This window comes from Natrix helvetica (assembly GCF_964273705.1).
Source record: "Natrix helvetica genome assembly, chromosome: 2".
NCBI classification, from domain to species: Eukaryota; Metazoa; Chordata; class Lepidosauria; order Squamata; family Natricidae; genus Natrix; species Natrix helvetica.
Genome location: NC_138552.1, coordinates 14385150 through 14405184, shown reverse-complemented (window position 1 = coordinate 14405184; position 20035 = coordinate 14385150).

Here is a 20035-nt window from a genome sequence, read left to right as displayed (position 1 = left end):
TTCGGGCTTTTTCCAATTCCCCTCTTAAGGTGTCAGCACTTCTCATTTTTTTGATAATGTTGGGGGGGGGATGCATTTTTTTGCTGTGCTTCTTGACCGGAACCAGCTGGGTGGAGATCCCAGCGTGGCCGAAGAAGATTGGACCATGTGATGGATTTATGGGCGTGGGGATAAGATCATGAACTTTCAACTGGGGGAAATCCCAGGAAGCTTTTAGATTTGTGATTCCACAGTTCATTGCCAACATGTCTGTCTTATTAAATTGGAACTTTATGGATAGCTCTGCCTTGGATTCTGATTTAATTCTGCATGATATTTGGAATGCTGACACCTGTATTACAATAATTTGTCCTCTTAAAAGGTATTTCTTGCACATGTCAACAGTTGAAAATCTGTAGAGATTCTCAGTCATCCAGGTCATGGCTATCCCAAAGGAGCTTTTATTTTTTCAGGAGGCAACTGGACTTCCTTGGGTTTTTTTTCTTTTGAAGAGGTTTTGCTTTTCATCCAAGAAGCTTCTTCAGCTCTGACAAAAAGAAAAAGAAAAAAAAAGAAGAAACTCCAGTTACCTTCTGAAAAAAAAAAAGCGCCTTTGGGACAACCATGACCTGGCTGACTGAGAATCTCCACAGACTTTTAGCTATACAATTTGGGATGAACACCCTTTGAATGGCGTGGGAGTAGGAATGGATTTCCAGAGGGAAAAATGGCAGACTATAGGAACTATTTACACTACTCAATTGACCCTGAGGACACAGATAAACCTACAAGTGTTTCAACAACCCTCTAAAACAGGGGTGTCAAACTTGATTTCATTTGAGGGCCACATCAGAGTTGTGTTTGACCTTGGGGGGCAGGGGGTGTGTGGCCAGATGGGCATGGCCAGCTTGATGTCACTCGTGTCAGAGGCGCCTGTGGCAGCCCAAGAGCTCTGCAGTGAAAACGGGCTCGCGAGCTCCATTTTTGGCTCCAACAGTCTTCTGCAACCTCTGCAGGAGCTCGGGAGGGCTGGTTCTTTGCTGTTTCCTGGGCAGCCCCACAGGCCAGATCTAAGTACCCTGTGGGCCAAATCCAGTCCCCAGGCCTTGAGTTTGATACCCTTGATCCCAAAGGATGCAAATGACCAGCTGTCTGCAAGGAATATAAATCCTTCCATTCCCCACTATCCTGTCAGAGCTGAAGAAGCTTCTTGGAAGTGAAGGGAAGTGTCTTCAAAAGAAAAAAAAAACAAAGAAGTCCAGTTGCCTCCTGAAAAAGCACCTTTAGGATGTCAACAATTGCCATCAAATCCATATAGGCAAGTGTATCATCTTAAACATTTAGTAGACAGCTCAGGCTTGAGAAAGGGTGCCCAGGAAATGGACAAACAGAAATATGTTTTCAGGAAGTGTCTACCTCTCTAATACTGGTCACTGGTCCTTCTGTTGATTTTTTTTTTACTTTTCTATTTGGACAAATGAAGAAAATGGTTAGAACACCAGGGAAAGAATCCTACTCTGCCCTATTCCTTCCTCTCTGTTTCCAGGAGGCATTTGTCAGAGGTCCATCCTCAGATACACAAGCCACAGGCACTGTCTCCAGGTCTCTTGGAAATGTTGTGACCCAGGCTTCCCCAGCAGCACGAAGCTGAGTCCTTGTCCCAATAAACCCCTTTTATTCAATTTACAGTGAATTCCTCTCCAGCAAAGTCTTTCCTCTCCCACAATCTTTCAAGATAGTTCACAATTACCAACCTTTATCAGGAATGGAGAATGGCCAGGCCAATATCTTTCAGATGCCACAATACTTGGCAAGAATGCAGGAATGGGCTAATTGTCTCCTGCAAACACCCCTCCCCTTTCGCTCCTCTTGTATTCCCTATGGGAGGGGCCATTCAGCGTCCACCTGTGGCCTTACTCCCAAATCGACCCTTTTTCCTTAGCTGTTCCCTTCATCTGGCAACTCTGCGCATGCGCACACTGGGAACAGGCTCCAACTGTTCAATTGCCTCACTGATGTCTGACTCCAAAGGCAGCTGATAATGTCAGAAGGGCCTGGCCCCATCTCTGCCTCCGACACAGAGCCCTCGTCAGAGCCTTCCCCAGACTCCAGGACTGGCCCATGTTCCTCCCCAACCTCCCCGCTGCCCGAATCCGCTGGCAGGCCACAACAGGTAAAAAAAAGACTAGTCTGTGATGAGCTGGAACATACCTAGTTATATTTCTTTTTAAAAAAAATCCTCGCAGCAAAACAGATGTGGAAGTGATCTGATGATCCTAGAAAACAGTCTTCCGAGGAAATTAGAAAAAGGAGCGAGTTACTTTTTTCCCCCTCCTTCTTTTGGCATCTGTGGACGGGCCGAAAGAAACAGCATATGTTTTAAGCAAGAAATGTGTGATGCCTTGAAATCCAGACACCCAAAGATTGCCATTAAATTGCAGCAGTTCAGTGAACCCCCTCCTTTCGCCATGCCAATTGTTGGGGGGAGGTAGGTAGCTGGTCTCGATTTCCACCTATTCAGAACTTGCACAGGTGCACATTCCTAATGCAATTTCAGGTAACGAACGGAAAGTTTCAACAACAGGGAGTTCTTGGTGGAGGGCTGGCCATTTCCATTCCCTGGGAAATTGGCAGGACAGAGCAGGCCCAGATTCAATAGGATCCATGTGGACATGACAGGAGAAAGCAGTCGGTGGATCTGATAAGGAATCTTATAGAAGGGGGGGAGGGGGAAAGGAAATTCCAGATGGCTTGAATCTTCAGATGGGCACCCTTGTTTTCTTTGAATATTAAATAACTAGCTGGATACCTGTGCTCCGCTACAAAACTATGTAATCAGGCTTGATAAAAAAAGCTTGAAAATTAATGAGTAGTTATGATTGGCCACATCTCTCCCCTTCTCTCCCTCAGGCTGGCCCCATTGATCCTCTCCTATCCCCTTCTCTCCCTCAGGCTTGCCCCACAGTGGCCTCTCCTATCTTATCCCCTTCTCTCCCTTAGTCGAATTCCTGAGCATCAGAGCATTTTTCAGGTGGGGAGGGGGAGTAGAATGTCTAAACTCCCAACCTGCAGGCTGGATGAGTCACGCGCTGGCCATGGCCATGCCCATGCCCAAGTGGCAGTTGGAACAGAGTTCCAATAATATAAGAATATAAGAAATACTAATGATCTGATTGTCGTTTCGTAAAATCCTTTCTTAGCGAGCACCTAGAAGCCAAGAGGCACAAAGAGGAGATTTCATGATGATGTGTGAGTAGTGTTTTGCTTTTATATATAGAGATTTTCTTTAGATATTTAAAAGAAAAGAAAAAACTTCAGTCAGCCTGAAACAAACCTAAAATACCTTTATCAGAAAATCCTACATACATCAGAAAGAGGGGTGTATCACAGGAAGACAGAGGAGTAGCTGAGCTGTCTTGAAGAGTTGCATACAAAAAAGGCTTTTTGGAGGAATATTGATCGCCATTATGAATACATCAAAATTGCAAACAAGCAGTGTTTTTTTAAAACTCCAAAGCCCAAGGAGAACATTTATCCTAGAAAAGTTTTAAGTGCAAGGGAGTTATGATCGGCCTCTCCTCTCCCCTTCTCTCTCTCAGGCTTGCCCCCCAGAGGCCTCTCCTATCTTATCCCCTTCTCTTCCTCAGTCTGGCCCCATTGATCCTCTCCTCTCCCCTTCTCTCCCTCAGGATTGCCTCACAGTGGCTTTTCCTTTCTTATCCCCTTCTCTCCCTCAGTCGAATTCCTTAGCATCAGAGTGTTTTTCAGTTGGGGAGGGGGAGTAGAATGTCTAAACTCCTAGCCCCCAGGCTGGATGAGTCATGCACTGGCCACGCCCATGCCCAAGTGGCAGTTGGAACAGAGTTCCAATAATATAAGAATATAAGAAATACTAATGATCTGATGGTCATTTTGAAAAATCCTTTCTTAGCTAGAAAAGTGCAAATACAAAACAAATAGGTTGGTGAGTGGAAGACTTGACTCTGTGATTTTTCAGAAAGAAACTGGCATTAAAAAAAAAGATTTTAGAAGAAGTGATGCAGATATTTTCCTTCTGGCCTGAATAAACCACTCTCTAAATACCTTGCAGGCTGCAAATGATGCTGCTAACAATTCTTTTAGGAAGAAGCTGGAAGAAAAATTAATGCTTTCTATCCCTGCCTCACCACTGTTTTGTAATTCATGACAAACAAGAGGATACTGGTTTTTCTTTTTTCTAATTCAGTGTTTCTCAAATTTGGCAACTCTAAGGCATGTGGACTTCAACTCCCAGAATTCCCCAGCCAGCCCAGCTGGCTGGGGAATTCTTGGAGTTGAAGTCCACATGCCTTAGAGTTGCCAAATTTGAGAAACACTGCTCTAATTCTTTCACCCATGTCAGCCCGAGTGAAATCCACTCCCCAAATTACATCTGAACCCTGAGCAGGTTTTTATTCTTTTCCTCGTCTCCACAAATATAAATTTCCTTAAAGCCAGTGGGAAATAACACTGAATGACTTTGGCAGCCATTCCACCGTTTGACTGAAAACAGAGATGCCCCAAGCTGCAAAGGCATGGCTCTTCCCAACAAGTTCAGCTCTGCTATTCCAAAGGAGATTTGTTTCTAATTGGATGTGATGTGTCAGCCCTCTACGGTTGGCGGATGTGCAGTTCGCAACCCCCTCTTCAACGCACCCGCGCTCACAAACTTAATTGCCAAATTATGGTAAGTGTTTCTGAAAGTAACCGGTCCTCATGTTAAATTCACGTTTGGAAATTGTCTCTCGAACTGGGTCCCTGAGTTATGTGAGAATAACATCTGGGATGGTTTTGGATGTTCTTGGTCTGGATCTTGGGGTAAGGACAGGGCTCGGCAACCTTAAACACGCAAAGAACCACAAAGGTCCTAACTGGAAACCCCCCGTTCAATTCTGGAGCCGAGCGGAAGTAGGTTCCCACACCATAGAGTCTCCTCCTAGCATGGCATCCTTTTTCCTCTACCTGTCCTAACTGAAACCCCATCAATTTTGGAGCTGACCAGCGACAGGGAGCCACAGCAGAGCGATGGAACAGACACATGCAGCTCCAGAGCTGTGGGTTGCTGACCCCTGGGCTAGGATGAAAGAGAGACTTGCCTGCAACCAGCAATGGAAGGACAACTCCAGGTACCTAAAGCTTGTATAGATGGGCAAGTAGATACCAAGAAGCTCCTTGAGTGCCATTCAATCAGAAGAAGGCAATATAGAGAGGTTCAAAGGACCCAAAGGTGCTTTTTCAAAAGGAACCTGGACTTTGTTTCTCCTTTTTTCCAGTTGCCTTTTGAAAAAGCACCTTTGGGACAACCTTGACCAGGATGACTGAGAATCCCCATAGACATGTAAAAGGATGTTCTGTAGGAACCATGTGAAAGCTAGGTTAGTCTAGATCTGGATAATGAATGGATGGGTGATCACTTGGACATTCGTTTTAATTTGGGGCATGACTTATTTCTTACATATGTTGACTGTCCTTCTAGTTCATAACTCTTCCAGTGCCTTTTCTTATCACTCTTCTCCCATACTGTTTATTAGTAAACAGTAAACTAGTATTTATTAGAATAAAAACCTTCATTATTGTTGAAAAAATATCAAATCATCTTGATTTCAGAATGGATTATAACCAATTAATCATCTTCTCTTTCTCCTCCTTTCTCCTTCTCCTTCTTCCCTTTTTCCTTTTTCCATTTTCCTTTTTCCTTCTTCATCTCCTCCTCCTCCTCCTCCTCCTCCTCCTCCTCCTCCTCCTCCTCCTCCTCCTCCTCCTCCTCCTCCTCCTCCTCCTAACTTGTTCCAGGTTGTTCAGCATTATATACAGATGTAAAGAAAATGTAATGAATTCACCAATGAGGAAAAGCAGAATTAAAACTAGTTTCAGGAAGACAAATGAAGCAATAACTGGATGACACTGAAGATGGAAAGCAGATGGGTTTCATTTAAATAAGTAAGGATGCAGGGTGTGCTCATCACAGTTTCCACATTATTTCACTGCTCCCAGGTCTTAAAGGAGGCTTCCTAGTCAACAACTAAGAAATCCAAACTTCCTGGATTCCTTTACCTCTATATCTGTCACTGCAGCATGGCTTCCTATGAGTACCACAAGTCTTCCTCCTGCGAGTTTCAGCAGCAGCCTGGATGTGTTGTTGGGCTGGATAGATTCTTCATAATGTAAACGTTTAAGAATATCTTTTCCAATAGATGAAATAATGGAAATAATATAAAACCATCCGCACAGATTCTCAGTCATCCAAGTCATGGTTGTCCCAAAAGTGCTTTTTCGGGAGGCAACTGGACTTTCTTGTTTTTTTCTTTTGAAGATGTTTCGCTTCTCATCCAAGAAGCTTCTTCAGCTCTGACAGGATGGTGGGGAACGGAAGGGAATATAAAAGCAACAGTAGAATGTTTCCAAATTTCAAATTCTAGAGTTAAAAGTGGTCTAGATAAATAGATCATCGTGTGGTAGACTGGAACTTACTGCTTCAAACTACAGGTAGAGGAATAGCAAACAATGTTTTCAATGTTTTAATTGGTTGAGTTTTATATTTTAAAGTGATTTTCAATTTTTGATTGGGAACCGCACAGAGTTTCTTGAAGCATGGGTGGCTATATAAATATAAAAAGAAAGTCAGAAAAAGGAAGGAAGGAAAGAAAGAGAGAGGGTGAAAAGAAGGAAGGAAGGAAAAGAAAGAAAGAAAGAAAGAAAGAAAGAAAGAAAGAAAGAAAGAAAGAAGAAAAATGTAATGCAGCTACAATCACAATCAGTCAAGTAGGTAGATCAATAGCAAACAATGTTTTAAATGTTTTAATTGGTTGAGTTTTATATTTTAAAATGATTTTCAATTTTTGATTGGGAATCACAGAGAGTTTGCTGAAAGATGAGTGGCTATATAAATATAAAAATAAAGACAGAAAAAAGGAAGGAAGGAAGGAAGGAAGGAAGGAAGGAAGGAAGGAAAGAAAGAAAGAAAGAAAGAAAGAAAGAAGGAGGTAAGAGAGAGGGTGAGAAGAAGGAAGAAAGGAAAGAAAGAAAGAAAGAAATGCAGAAAGAAAGAAAGAAAGAAAGAAAGAAAGAAGAAAGAAAGAAGAAAGAAAGAAGAAAAATGTAATGCAGCTACAATCACAATCAGTCAAGTAGGTAGATCAATAGCAAACAATGTTTTAAATGTTTTAATTGGTTGAGTTTTATATTTTAAAATGATTTTCAATTTTTGATTGGGAATCACAGAGAGTTTGCTGAAAGATGAGTGGCTATATAAATATAAAAATAAAGACAGAAAAAAGGAAGGAAGGAAGGAAGGAAGGAAGGAAAGAAAGAAAGAGAAAGAAAGAAAGAAGGAGGTAAGAGAGAGGGTGAGAAGAAGGAAGAAAAGAAAGAAAGAAAGAAAGAAATGCAGCTACAATTACAATCATCCAAATGTGGAGTTCTTTTAAATTTTAATGAAATAAATGTTGGATGGGCCTTATGAGATAAAATCTCCTGCATTTTTCATGTGTTCTTTTTTCTCCCCTATAATCTTTACAAGGCCCTTGATTGCTGCATGTGGGTACTACCAGCATCTCCTCCCAGCAATAAAGATAGCTGGCTCACAAGTTCACTCTTCAGTTGGCTGCATGAGAAGCAGACAAAGGCTCTTTTGAGTCACCCATAACGTCACTGATGAGATTCGTAACTTCAATATCATCTCAACCTTTTCTATCTGCTTGGTTCACACAAAAGGGTCTTTCTTTCAGCCTGGGGATGATACCAGCTCTTTGGGGATGAGCTAGAAATGGGGATCCAAGGGTAGGTTTTTTTGTTCTGTTTTGTTTTGTTTTGTGAAAGCAAGATCATTTTCATTTATTTTAGTGCAGGGGTCGGCAACCTTAAACACTCAAAGAGTCAAAAGGTCCTAACCAGAAGCCTCCCATTCAATTCTGGAGCTGACCAGAAGTCCTGTTCCCCCACCATAGAGTCTCCTCCTAGCATGACATGCTTTTTCCTCCACCTGTCCTAACCGAAAGCCCTATTGATTGTGGAGCTGACTGGTGATAGGGAGCTGCAGCAGAGGGATGAAAGAGCCACATGTGGCTCCAGAGCCGCAAGTTGCTGACCCCTGTTCTAGTGGAAGGACTTAGAATTTGAAACCAGTATCCTCTTAGCTACCAAACAAGCAGCAACATTTATCCTGCTATCACGAGCCAGTTCAGGTCTCCTAGATCATATAATGGTTTCTCCTGAGAAATCCTCAAATCTCCTTAAAATCATCTAAAGACTTTCCATCAGAAAAGCCAAGTTTTCACTGGATGCATTGGGACCTCAGTTTAATGTCCTCCAGATATTTTGGGATCTGGAGCATTCACAGCAAGCTGAGGTTTCATCAAAATGTGCCTGGTGACGTCAGGGCACTCTATGGTATAACACCAAGGAGTGTGCTTGTGCTTGTGTGTGTGTGTGTGTGTTTTTGTGCATGTGCATGTGCATGTGCATCACTTTCTATGCTTGTGTTTGTTTGTTTGTGTGTGTGTGTGTAGTGTCTCACATCATATGGTTGGTCATTTTCGCACCATCGTCAGGATCCTTCATTCTACAATTTCCAGTCAAATTAAATGGAGAATATCCTTAAATTACCTTTATATCCTAAAGCTGTTAAGCTGAATTTCCTGTGAGCAAAAGAATTAGAATTATTAAGTACATTATGAATAAATTTGCTGGATGGAGCAATGATACCAGGACAGAAGAGTGCTTTTAATGGGTCTCCACTACTTAATTAAAAGCATTAATATGACTAATGCACTCCTTCACAGATGTGGTCACTCAGTGTAACCGTTGGTGGAAAGGTTCTGTCTTTCCCCCTCCCCCAAAAAACATCCTTCTGCTCAAAAACCACAAATTCCAGGAGGTGGAGAAAAGACTTTGAAATACTTCTTTTGTTCTCTCTCTCTCTCTCTCTCTCTCTCTCTCTCTCTCTCTCTCTCTCTCTCTCTCTCTCTCTCTCTCTCTCTCTCTCTCTCTCTCTCTCTCTCTCAAGAAACAGTCAGGGCCTACATCATCAGCTGTCATCATTGCTGCTTCCTCATTGGCGATTCAGGATTTTGAGCACCTCCTCTTTATCTAAAAACCCATCCTTGGATCTACTGTAACAGTCAAATATTAATTTAATTCTTTTGCCTTCAAGTACCATCCAGCTTGGAATCTGGAGAAGACAGCTACACCAACCGATTAACTGGATCAAGCTAGGAACTGTTGTTGCCTGCCAGCGGCCAGCGGACCTGGTGGCAGACAGGGAGGAAGTTGGGGAGGACCATGAGCCAGTCCTGGAGTCTGGGGAAGGCTCTCATGAGTGCTCTGCATCAGAGGCAGAGATGTGGCCAGGGCCATCTGACAGTTATCAGCTGCCTTCGGAGTCAGACATCAGTGGGGCAGAAGAACAGCTGGAGACTGTTCCCAGTGTGCGCATGAGCAGAGCTGCCAGGAGAAGACAACAGCTAAGAAACAAGGGTCAACTCAGGAGTAAAGTCACAGGTGGACAATGAATGGCCCCTCCTATAGGGAATAAAGAGGAGCGAAAGGGGAATGGAGTTTGCAGGAGACAATTAGTTCAATTCATTAGGATGAAGATCTGTTCCTGACTTCTTGCCAATTGCTGCTACAGTGTGGCATTTGGAAGATATTGGCCTGGCAGCTCTCCAAGCCTGATAAAGGTCTGTAGTTGTGAAATCTCATGAAAGACTGTTTGCTGGGACTTTGCTGGAGAGGAATTCCCTTTAATCTAAATATAAGGGGTTTTATCGGGACGAGGAGTCTGCTTCATGATCTTGGGAAGAACAGGAACAAGGCAATGAGGCAGGAGACATATTTCAATAATTTGTTACTGCACCAGTCCAAAATGTTGACAGCAATTGGATTTCTTCCCATTGAATAAAGCAGGATATATCTGCAAGTAAAAAAAGATGGTGCCCATTCCCATTTGATCAAATCTATGTTCCTTTTTATGTGTGTTATTCCTGCCACACACACACAAATGGGTAACTTTAAATTGATGGCCATGCCCTCCTTATTGTCCCTTTTGACCCCACATCCTCAAGATAGGGCCTGCCAGTATGTTGCTTGGGGGAGGGGAGAAGCCTATCAACTCCCTCAACATCCATGGAGTTTCTTCTTCATGAAGGTCATGGTTATAAAAGCACGTTTGGGACAACCCTTTCAAAAGGCACACAAAATGAACCCCTATACAGGCCGAATTCCAGCTACTATTTCTGAAAGGAAAAAGAGCTGAGGCAAAAAGTCACTGGCCCACCTAAAAATGTGCAATCCTTGGTTCTCCTTGATTTCTCAGTGGTTTTGATATCAACTATGACATCCTCCTGGACCCAGTGGTGGGATTCAACTGGTGTAACAACCGATTCGCTGAGCGCACACTTCACACATGCGCAGTGGGTTTAAAAGCAGCTGAAAACTTTACCTTCTACTTCCCCGGTGAGTAAAACAGTATCAGCTGGACTTAAACAAAGAAAATAAAGGTTTGTATAGCACAGGAGTGGGCCCACCTGATTGTCGGGGTGAACTGGTTCGCTCTCAGCTGATTGATGGAGCTACCGGTTTGCCTCAACCAGTCCAAATAGATTGAATCCCACCCCTGCGCTGGACCATCTCTGAAGGACTGGAGTGGGGCCACTGTTTTGCGGTGCTTTTCCTTGTTGAAGGGGTGGTTCCAGTCCACGAGACAAGAAAAAACATTCCACCTAAAGACTTCTTCTCCAGATAGAGAATTCCACCTAGATAACATTATCTAGATTTTAATCCTCCCTCCTTCTGTTTAACTTCTACCAGAAACCATTGGGAGAGATCATTGGCATGAAGTCCGGTATCATCAGTACAATGGAGCACGGAAGCCCATTTTTGCTGGCAGAGAGCTCAGGACACCACAGGCGCCCCTGACACGAGTGACGTTGAGCTGGCCATGCCCACCCTGGCCACCTGAGGTCAAACACAACCCTGAGGCCTTCAATGAAATCGAGTTTGACACCCCAGGTCTAGATGGAGAGGAACAAACTCAGATTCAATCTCTCAAAGATGAACTTTGGGTTTGTGGGTCCAATGATTCCTGGAAAATACCTTTGAAGATTCTGAACAGAGTGATACTTCTTCACTCAGAAATGTTTTTCAAGCATGTGATATTCACAGCTCTCCTTGATGAGCTTCAGTTATGAGTGCTTATCTGTATATGTGTATGTCTTCTTTTTGTAGATGTGTTTATGTTGACTTTGTTAGCCACAAAGGGCCTTTGAACTTAGGTGCCCTACAACTGAAGTAAATAAAATCAGTTGCACTACTCCGGGTTGAGATAGTTATATTTAGAACGATGCAATACATAACATGATTTCCATTTAGATTTCTTGATCCATAATTTTTTTAAAAAAATAATTGTCATCAAGTTTAAGCAATCAGAAATAGCATGTTTCCCCACACCCAACCCATGGGTGCTTTGTCAAGGTAGTGTTAAATCAAAATGTTATAAAGCAATTGAGATGCATTAGTGCCAAGTCTTTAGTTTTATTGGTAACTAACATGCTCTTCTATCTTTGATCTTGCATGCTTGTTTGAAACACACCATAAATCACTCCAGTGCTAATCTGGGCTTGCTATAATGACTGCAATTAAATTTTTCCATCCACATTTCTTTTAGAAGAAACATTGGGAACCAAAATTATGAATTGATCATTGCCAGATTTGTGTGGCCAAGTTTTTTTTTTTCTTATCCAGCTTGCGTTATTTCAAAATTGGATGTTCCCAGTTTTCATCTTTTGATCTGTTATGCTGCAGGTCTGCTAAGAAACACACCACTGGGTGGAAAAAAAAAGAGCAGCTAGAGACTCCCATGCCAACATTTTCCAAGAATGAAAATGAATTTATTCTGAGTTTCTGCAATCAAGTCTTGATTCGGTCCAGGTCTCCCTGTTTTATTTTTTTTTGTTCCTGTTATTAATCATTTTACCAGGCTTCTAAATAGGAGCTGCTCATAGGACAATTTTTTCCTTTATGATGTCAGGGTAGGGAAAATCAGTACCGTATTTTTCAGACTATAAGATGCACTGGTGTAAAAGATGCACCAAGGTTTCGAAGAGGTAAGGAACAAAAAAAGTGTTTGTCCTCCCCAGCCCCCAAGAGCACTCGGCAGGCTTCAGCAGGCAAGAATGCCCCCGGAAAATGGGGCGGTTTTTTTGCAAAAATGGGATGCAGGGGCAGGGCTTCTGGAGGCCAAAAATGGCTGTTTTCGGTGTATAAGATGCACCAACATTTCCACACTCTTTGGGGGGGGGAAGGTGCATCTTATACTCCGGAAGATACGGTAATCAAGAATTTTTTTTTTAAATGTATGCCTTCAGCTGCAGTTTGCAAGGGATAGATTGGTGGATGGGCCTCACCTTCTGCTGAAACCTTACATATTTAACGAAACAATTTTAAAGAAGAATGTTGCACTTGTAGGATCTGAGATACTCAGATGAAACTGTAAGTTCAGAATTCAAATTGCATGCAGCCTAACTTACCTGGCAGATTTATTAGTACATGTTCTCCATATAGGACAGTGATGGTTAGCCTTTTTGGCACTGAGTGCCGAAACTGGAGAATGCCCATGCGCACCGGAGCACCAGAACCCAGAAGAGAGCAGCTGGGCGGTGTGCATGTGCGTGGCGGCCAGCTGCACTTCTGGACACATGCACGCTGGACAGCTGGTCTTCGAAGAGCATGTGCACGATGGTGCTACTGAATCTGTTGGTTATTACCTAAATGTTGGTAAAGTACGTGTCAGGTTTTTTTTCCCCTTTAGATATACAGGGAGTCTTTGACTTCAAACCATTGACTAGTTCTAAGTTCAATGATTACAACCATTAACTAAGGTACAATGGCACTGGAAAAAGTGACTTATGATGGTTTAGGATGGTATCATCGTCATGGTCATGGGATGAAAAAGGGGACACTTGACAACTGATTAATATTTATGATGGTTGCAGTGTCCAGGGATCCTGTGACCACCTTTTGTGACCTTCTGACAAGCAAAGGCAGTGGAGAAGACAGATTCACTCAACAACCCTGTTACTAACTTAACAGCTGCAGGGATTCATTTAACAAACGTGACAAGAAAGCTCACAAAGAACTTAGAATTTGAAGACAGTTTCCTCTTAGCTATCAAATGAGCAGCAACATTTATACTGCTATCGCCAGCCAGTTAAGGTCTCCTAGAGCAGTGTTCTCCAACCTGGTAACTTTAAGACTTATGGACTTCAACTCCTAGAATTCCTCAGCCAGTTCTGCTGGCTGAGGAATTCTGGGAGTTAAAGTCCAAGAGTCTTAAAGGTGCCAAGATTGGAGACCCCCATCCTAGACCATATTACGTTTTCTGCTGAGAAATCCTCAAAGCTCCCTATAATCATCTAAAGACTTTCCATCAGAGAAGCCAAGTTTTCACTGGATGCATTGGGACCCTCAGTTTAATGTCCTCCAGATATTTTGGGATCTGAAGCATTCACAGCAAGCCGGGGATTCATCAAAATGTGCCTGGTGACGTCAGGACACTCTATGGTGTAACACCAAGGAGTGTGTGTGTGTGTGTGCTTGTGTTTTTGTCACCTTTTGTTACCTTTTGTCACCTTCTGACAAACAAAATCAGTGGGGAAGAGAGATTCACTTAACAACCCTATCACTAACTTAAGAGCTGCAGTGATTCGCTTAACAAATGTAGCAAGAAAGCTCCCAAAATGGGAACAAACTTAACTGTCTAGCATAGCAACAGAAATTTTGGAATCAGTTGTGGTCATAGTAGAAAGCTATGTATAGTTCCCCCTTTTTTAATGATCTGTAATAGATCCGTATAAGGGACTCAGTGTCTCAATGGCTAAGATGCTGAGCTTGTCAATCAGAAATGTTCGCAGTTCGGTGGTTCGAATCCCTAGCACCACGAGTGAGCTCCTGTTTCTTGTTCCAGCTTCTGCCAACCTAGCAGTTCGAAAGCACATAAAAAATGCAAGTAGAAAAATAAGAACCACCTTTGGTGGGAAGATAATAGCGTTCCATGCATCTTCGGGGTTTAGTCATACCGGCCACAGGACCATATGGAATGTCTTCGGACAGCACTGGCTCTTCGGCTTTGAAATGGAGATGAGCACGCCCCCTAAGGTCGGGAACGACTAGCACATATGTGCGAGGGGAACCTTTACCTTTAATAGATAGGTGGGTTTCCAGGATTCACCTTTCTGAATGAAGAGGGGCTCTCTAGGCATCCATCTCTTTGCTGGCTCAGAGGTCCTGAAAGCGCAAAGATTTGTGTGCATGGGAATCCCCCGTGGCCCAAAACTATTGCTGAATCTCCCTCCTCCTCTTCTGAAATTCTTTGCCTGCTCATGTCACCTTCCCTGTTTCATGGATTTCCTCAACGGCTCAGAGAGCTTGATTATATTTGTAGTCTCTGTTATTCTTACTTAGCTCTTTTGTTCTCCTCTTTTTGCAACACGCCCAAGCAAATCCATTTGAAGAAATTCCCTTCCCGGTTGTTGGCTTTGCTGTGGCTTTTTGTCTCTCCATCCTGGCTGGCGAGCTGGCAGGCTGAGCCATTTGGGCACACTTTTACTAGTGTGTGCCAGCAAGCAAAAGTGGTACCTGTGCCATGTCTCCATGGCAACAGGTCCAAAAAAGCCCGGGTAGCAAACAGCTGAAAGAGGCTTTTAACGGTTGTCACAACCCTTTGAAGATGCTGAACTGATAGCAAGGCAATCAATGCTTGTGGCTATTCCCTGAAATGGGGTTTGTTTACAAGAGAAATAGCTCTGATGACTCTTGCAAAGGAAAACAAGCAACCATGGTTGGGGATAACCAGGCACCAGTACCTAATAAAGGCTGATGTCATTGGAATCAGAAAGGAGACAGAGGCAGAATTGATCTTGATCTGAAGCGCTAACCCAGGCTGGTGCATTCTGCCACTGTCTCTCAGTAGGGATGATATCAATACTGGTCAAAGAGTCAAAGGCACAATGCTAGAGTTGAAAAGAGAAGAAAAGGAAGCTGTCATTATCCAACGCTTTCCAAAACTGATTCATGCTGTTCTACACTCTCCCTACCAGCCCCGGAACAATGAAAAGATTCAGGCTTGACTCTAAATGTTTCTACTCGCCTCCTGTTCAGGAGTAGGAGGGGGGAGGAGGAGGAAGAGGAAGAGGAGGGGAAGGGGAAGGAGGGGGAGGGGGAGGAAGAGGGAGAATGTTTTGTTTTGTTTTTCCATATCAACACCTTGGCCAGGTTCACACAACCAGGTGAACAGTTTCAAACTTAGTGGCTCTTTCTGCACATGGTGAGCCTGGCCCAGGGTTAACCTGAGATTGCAACAGGTGAAAACCTGGGCTAGTTACTGAGTTTATGGTGCACAATAATGCAAAACCCTCAGATGGGTCAGTTCAGTAATCAACTTAAGTAGTAGTGCAAGTATATTACTGAATGTTAGTAGGCCGGTGAACTAACATGTTGTGTCACACAAGGCCAATTTCGTCTTTTTTACTCCTAGCGAGTAGCATTCTCGTTCAAGTTGACATGAATTCCCCTTTATTTAATTTAACCAGATGCTGATCCCAAATCTCTCCCTCACACACACCCCCACATACACATTCACACTTAGGCTAGATGTGCCAATCCCAACAGGTGGCCCAGACCAAGAAATCAACTCCACAGGAAAGATGCAACTGCTTTTTTGGGGGAGGGTGTGTGTGTTTAAATAGTAGTAATAGCAGAATGTGCAGAAGTGTTGCGTGCACGGGCGATGTTTACCACCTGAACCAGTAGTAAAAAAAAAAGGCAACCCACCACTGCCCTGCTCTATAGGATGCAATGTATCCACTGGCACACATATCCAATAGAAGAAATGGCAACATCACATGTCATGAGATCCAATGCTTCAGGCGCTCAAAAAGTCAGAAATCTGTGGAAGAGATCAGATAATAATAATTCCAGGCTGATAAAATTTCAGGAAATAGTGGTGCAAGCTACAAGCTGCAAGTACAGTCCTGGTCCATCAAAAGAGGTGCCATTTCACCAGTTCGCAGAGAGGAAAATATAGAAGGAATTAAAGAAATATCTGATTCAATTTAAATGGGAGATAATTTAATTGCTGGAAATCTTATAACCACAACCCTTTCTTACCAATAAGCTTATACTCAAGAGAATTGTGCTTGGAAAAGATTTGGATTTTGAGATAGATGCCAGGAGTCTGCCGTCAGCCTTAAACCATTTGCTGCAGTTCCTAAGGACTGACATAAGCCTTAGCAGTTGCCCACAAGGCGTTGGTGTTAAATGTTAGCTTTGCTCCACCTTCATGCTTTCACAACCAAACCCCTTAAAAGATGGGTTAGGACTAGAAGTGGTATTCAGCAGGTTCTGATCAGTTCTGGAGAACCGGTAGCGGAAATTTTGAGTAGTTCGTAGAACCGGTAAATACCACCTCTGAGTGGCCCCGCCCCCATCTATTCTCTGCCTCCCGACTCCCAGCTGATTGGGAGGGAATGGGGATTTTGTTTTGTTTTTTAAAAAAAGTTTTATTTTTTTCTTTTCATATACATTCATACATTCTCATACATACTGTTAACATTTATATGTTGACTTCTAACATTTATCACAGTCTGCTTAAAAATGTAAAAAACACAATTGAGATCGCTTTCTTGCCACCCCGCATCTCCATCTTATTTTGCTACAACCATACTTCTTCCTTCTTCCCAACCTCCCTTCTCTACCTTCTTCTTTCCTTTTCTCCTTCCTCTTTCCTTCTTCCCCTCCCTCTCCCCCACTCCTCCTCTCTTCTTCTCCTTCTTGCCGTCTCTCCTACTCTCATTTCCCCTCCTTGCTTCCTTTCCTTTACCCTTTCTTCTTTTCCCTCCTTTTCCTCCCTCCTTCCATTGTTGGCTTTGCTTATTTTCTTTCTCTGATGGATTTTTGGGGTGGCATTCCAGTGATCCTGGCTTTATATTTACATGGAAGTAAACTTCCTCTTCCTCATTTTATTTCCCTATCATAAATCCACTTGTGTCATTTTTTAAAGTTGTATATTTGTATCTTAATACTTTTCTGTTTTGGGGATTTTGCAGTATCCTTCCCCTGGAGTGGGGAGGGAATGGAGATTTTGCAGTATCCTTCCTCCGGAGTGGGGTGGGAATGGAGATTTTGCAGTATCTATCCCCTGGAGTGGGGAGGGAATAGAGATTTTACAGTATCCTTCCCCTGCCATGCCCCCCAAACCACACCCACAGAACCGGTAGTAAAAAAAAATTCAATCCCACCACTGGTTAGGACAGTAATCTTCCCTTGCCCCAATTGTCCAGTCAGCAGGACGATTTAAATCTAAAACTACCAGATCCACTGGACCCCAAGATGACAGCATGACAATACAGAATTAAGTAACTTTTGATTCCCATCAGATGCTCATCCAATTTTTTTCAGCCTGGATTAGGTATCCTTACTAATGGATGAAAAAGATAATCTGATTATATTTACTGCTTCCTTTCCATTTCCTTTCTTCCCTCCAGTTATCGTCTCTTATCAACATTAAAATGTTGTGTTCCTTGAATGGAGCAGGTGTTAGGGAAAAAAAACCCCAAATACATCTAATTCTTTGTTGAAACGAAGGTAAGGTACCGATGCTAGATGAAATTACAAAGAATAAAATGGGAGAATCTAAACCTGAAATTTCCAAGCTTTATATTCAAAGAAAATGCTTCATAAAGCAGAAAGAATCATTGGAGTTCCCTCCCTCAATCAACTCACCTCCTTCCTATATTCTGTATTTTCCCCATCATTCAAATGTCTCTCCTTTTGTAGTTACTTCATTCCTGCTACAAATAATAGCTAAATAATGAACTAGAATATCAGAGAATCACACCTAATGCCTTTCTATACACTAGCACTGAAATGACAGGGGACATTTTCCTTGCCAAAATTGACGAGCGCGGGAGCAAGGGAAACAGACAAACTGCTGCAGGTGTTTTGATCTTAGCTAGACTTGGGCTGGTAATTTGCAAAATCTATTTTTGTCTTTTTCTTTCTTCCTTTTTTTTTTAAAAAAAATTGACTGTATTTTACAGAAGGAGCATCATGAGCAGACTGTGGTCTTTGTTTTATTTTATTTCCCCTACCATCTATATTTCTGTAAGTTTCAGAAAACAGACAGAATTGACTGGAGAATGAGTATAAGGAGAATACTTTGAAAGCATCTGGAGATTATAGGTAGAATTATCATTTATGTTAGTGGATAACGAATGGTTGATTTGCATTTCATAGTTTAGTTAGTGGGATTGGTTTTCCTGGCACATAAGTCTTAGTCGTTCCCGACTCTAGGGAGCGGTGCTCATCTCTGTTTCAAAGCCAAAGAGCCAGCGCTGTCCGAAAACGTCTCCATGGTCATGTGGCTGGCATGACTAAACACTGAAAGAGCATGGAATGCTGTTACCTTCCCACCAAAGGTGGTCCCTATTTCTCTACTTGCATTTTTTACATGCTTTCGAACTACTAGGTTGGCAGAAGCTGGGACAAGTAACATGAGCTCACTCCGTTATGCGGCGCTAAGGATTCGAACCGCTGACCTTTCTGATCGACAAGCTCAGTGTCTTAGCCACTGAGCCACTGTGTCCCTTAATTATCTTGGAGGTTGCCATATCCCAGTGCTTCTCAATTATTTTCTGTCATGCCCCCCCTAGGAAGAAGAAAACATTTCGCGCCCCCCGCGCGACTGTAAATAGTATCATTTGTCTATAAAATTGTTATAAGTACACCTCTGCATAACACTGTATCCTTATTAACGTATAAGAGATTAAAAAAAGAAAGAAATGTGGATCAGTTTACAACAAAGAATAGCTTTATTAACTGTAGCAGAAAAGATTTAAAGGAGCACAGGATTTAAAGGAACACAATATTAAAAAAAACTTTAACCTGCAAAACAAAAATATATAAAATAATTTGAGCTGAGCCCCCCTTTACGGAGCCTCGCGCCCCCCCTGGGGGGCCCGCCCCACTATTTGAGAAGCACTGCCATATCCTAAGCCTAACTCCATAAGCAACACTAAATTGTGAAGCATTTTATCAGTAAAAAATCTATAATTCTAACCCTGAGGGTAGGACAAGAAGCAATAGATGGAAACTAATCAAGGAAAGAAGCAACTTAGAACTAAGGAGAAATTTCCTGAAAGTTAGAACAATTAACCAGTGGAACAACTTGTCTCCAAAAGTTGTGAATGCTCCAACACTGAAAATTATTAAGAAGTTGGATAACCATTTGTCTGAAGTGATGTAGGGTTTCCTGCCTAGACAGGGCGTTGGACTAGAAGACCTCCAAGATCCCTTCCAACTCTGTTATTCTGTTCTGTTCTACATTGTTGGAAGAAATGCCCATCTGGGTTCATTTCCAAGTGAGGAAAAAGTCCCTGGATTCATGGAAGTTGATTGGAAAGAAGGTTTAATGGTGGACAGCAGGACCACATGGTTTGAGGTTCTGGGGGGGAAAGGGGGAATTTCCCCACTGGTCTCTCTCTATATTTAGAGGTGAAATCCTGTGCTGACTGGGGAATGCTAGCAGTTGAAGTCCACCCATCTTGCCAAGATTTGAGTAACACTGCTGTAAAGTAAAGACAGTTGGTAGGTACATCAGTAACATTGCTTTGAAAAACAAAACTAAACAGATACCAGATTTACTCTGCATTCAGTTCTAAAGTTCTCCAAATAGCTCTCCCACTGATATAATCGATAATACAGAGATTCTCAACTTACAACCACAACTGAGCCCCACATTTATGTTGCTAAGTGAGAAATTTGTTGAGTTTTGCCTCAGTTTACGACTTTTCCTGCCACCTGTGTTAAGTGAATCACTGCAATGGTTAAACTAGTAACACAGGTGTTAAGTGAATCTGGTTTCTCCATTGACTTTGCTTGTCGGAAGGTCGCAAGAGGGGATCATATGACCTTGGGACAAATGTGAGACAGTGGCCAAGCACCTGAAGGGAAATCACGTGACCATGGAGAAGAAGTACAGACTTAT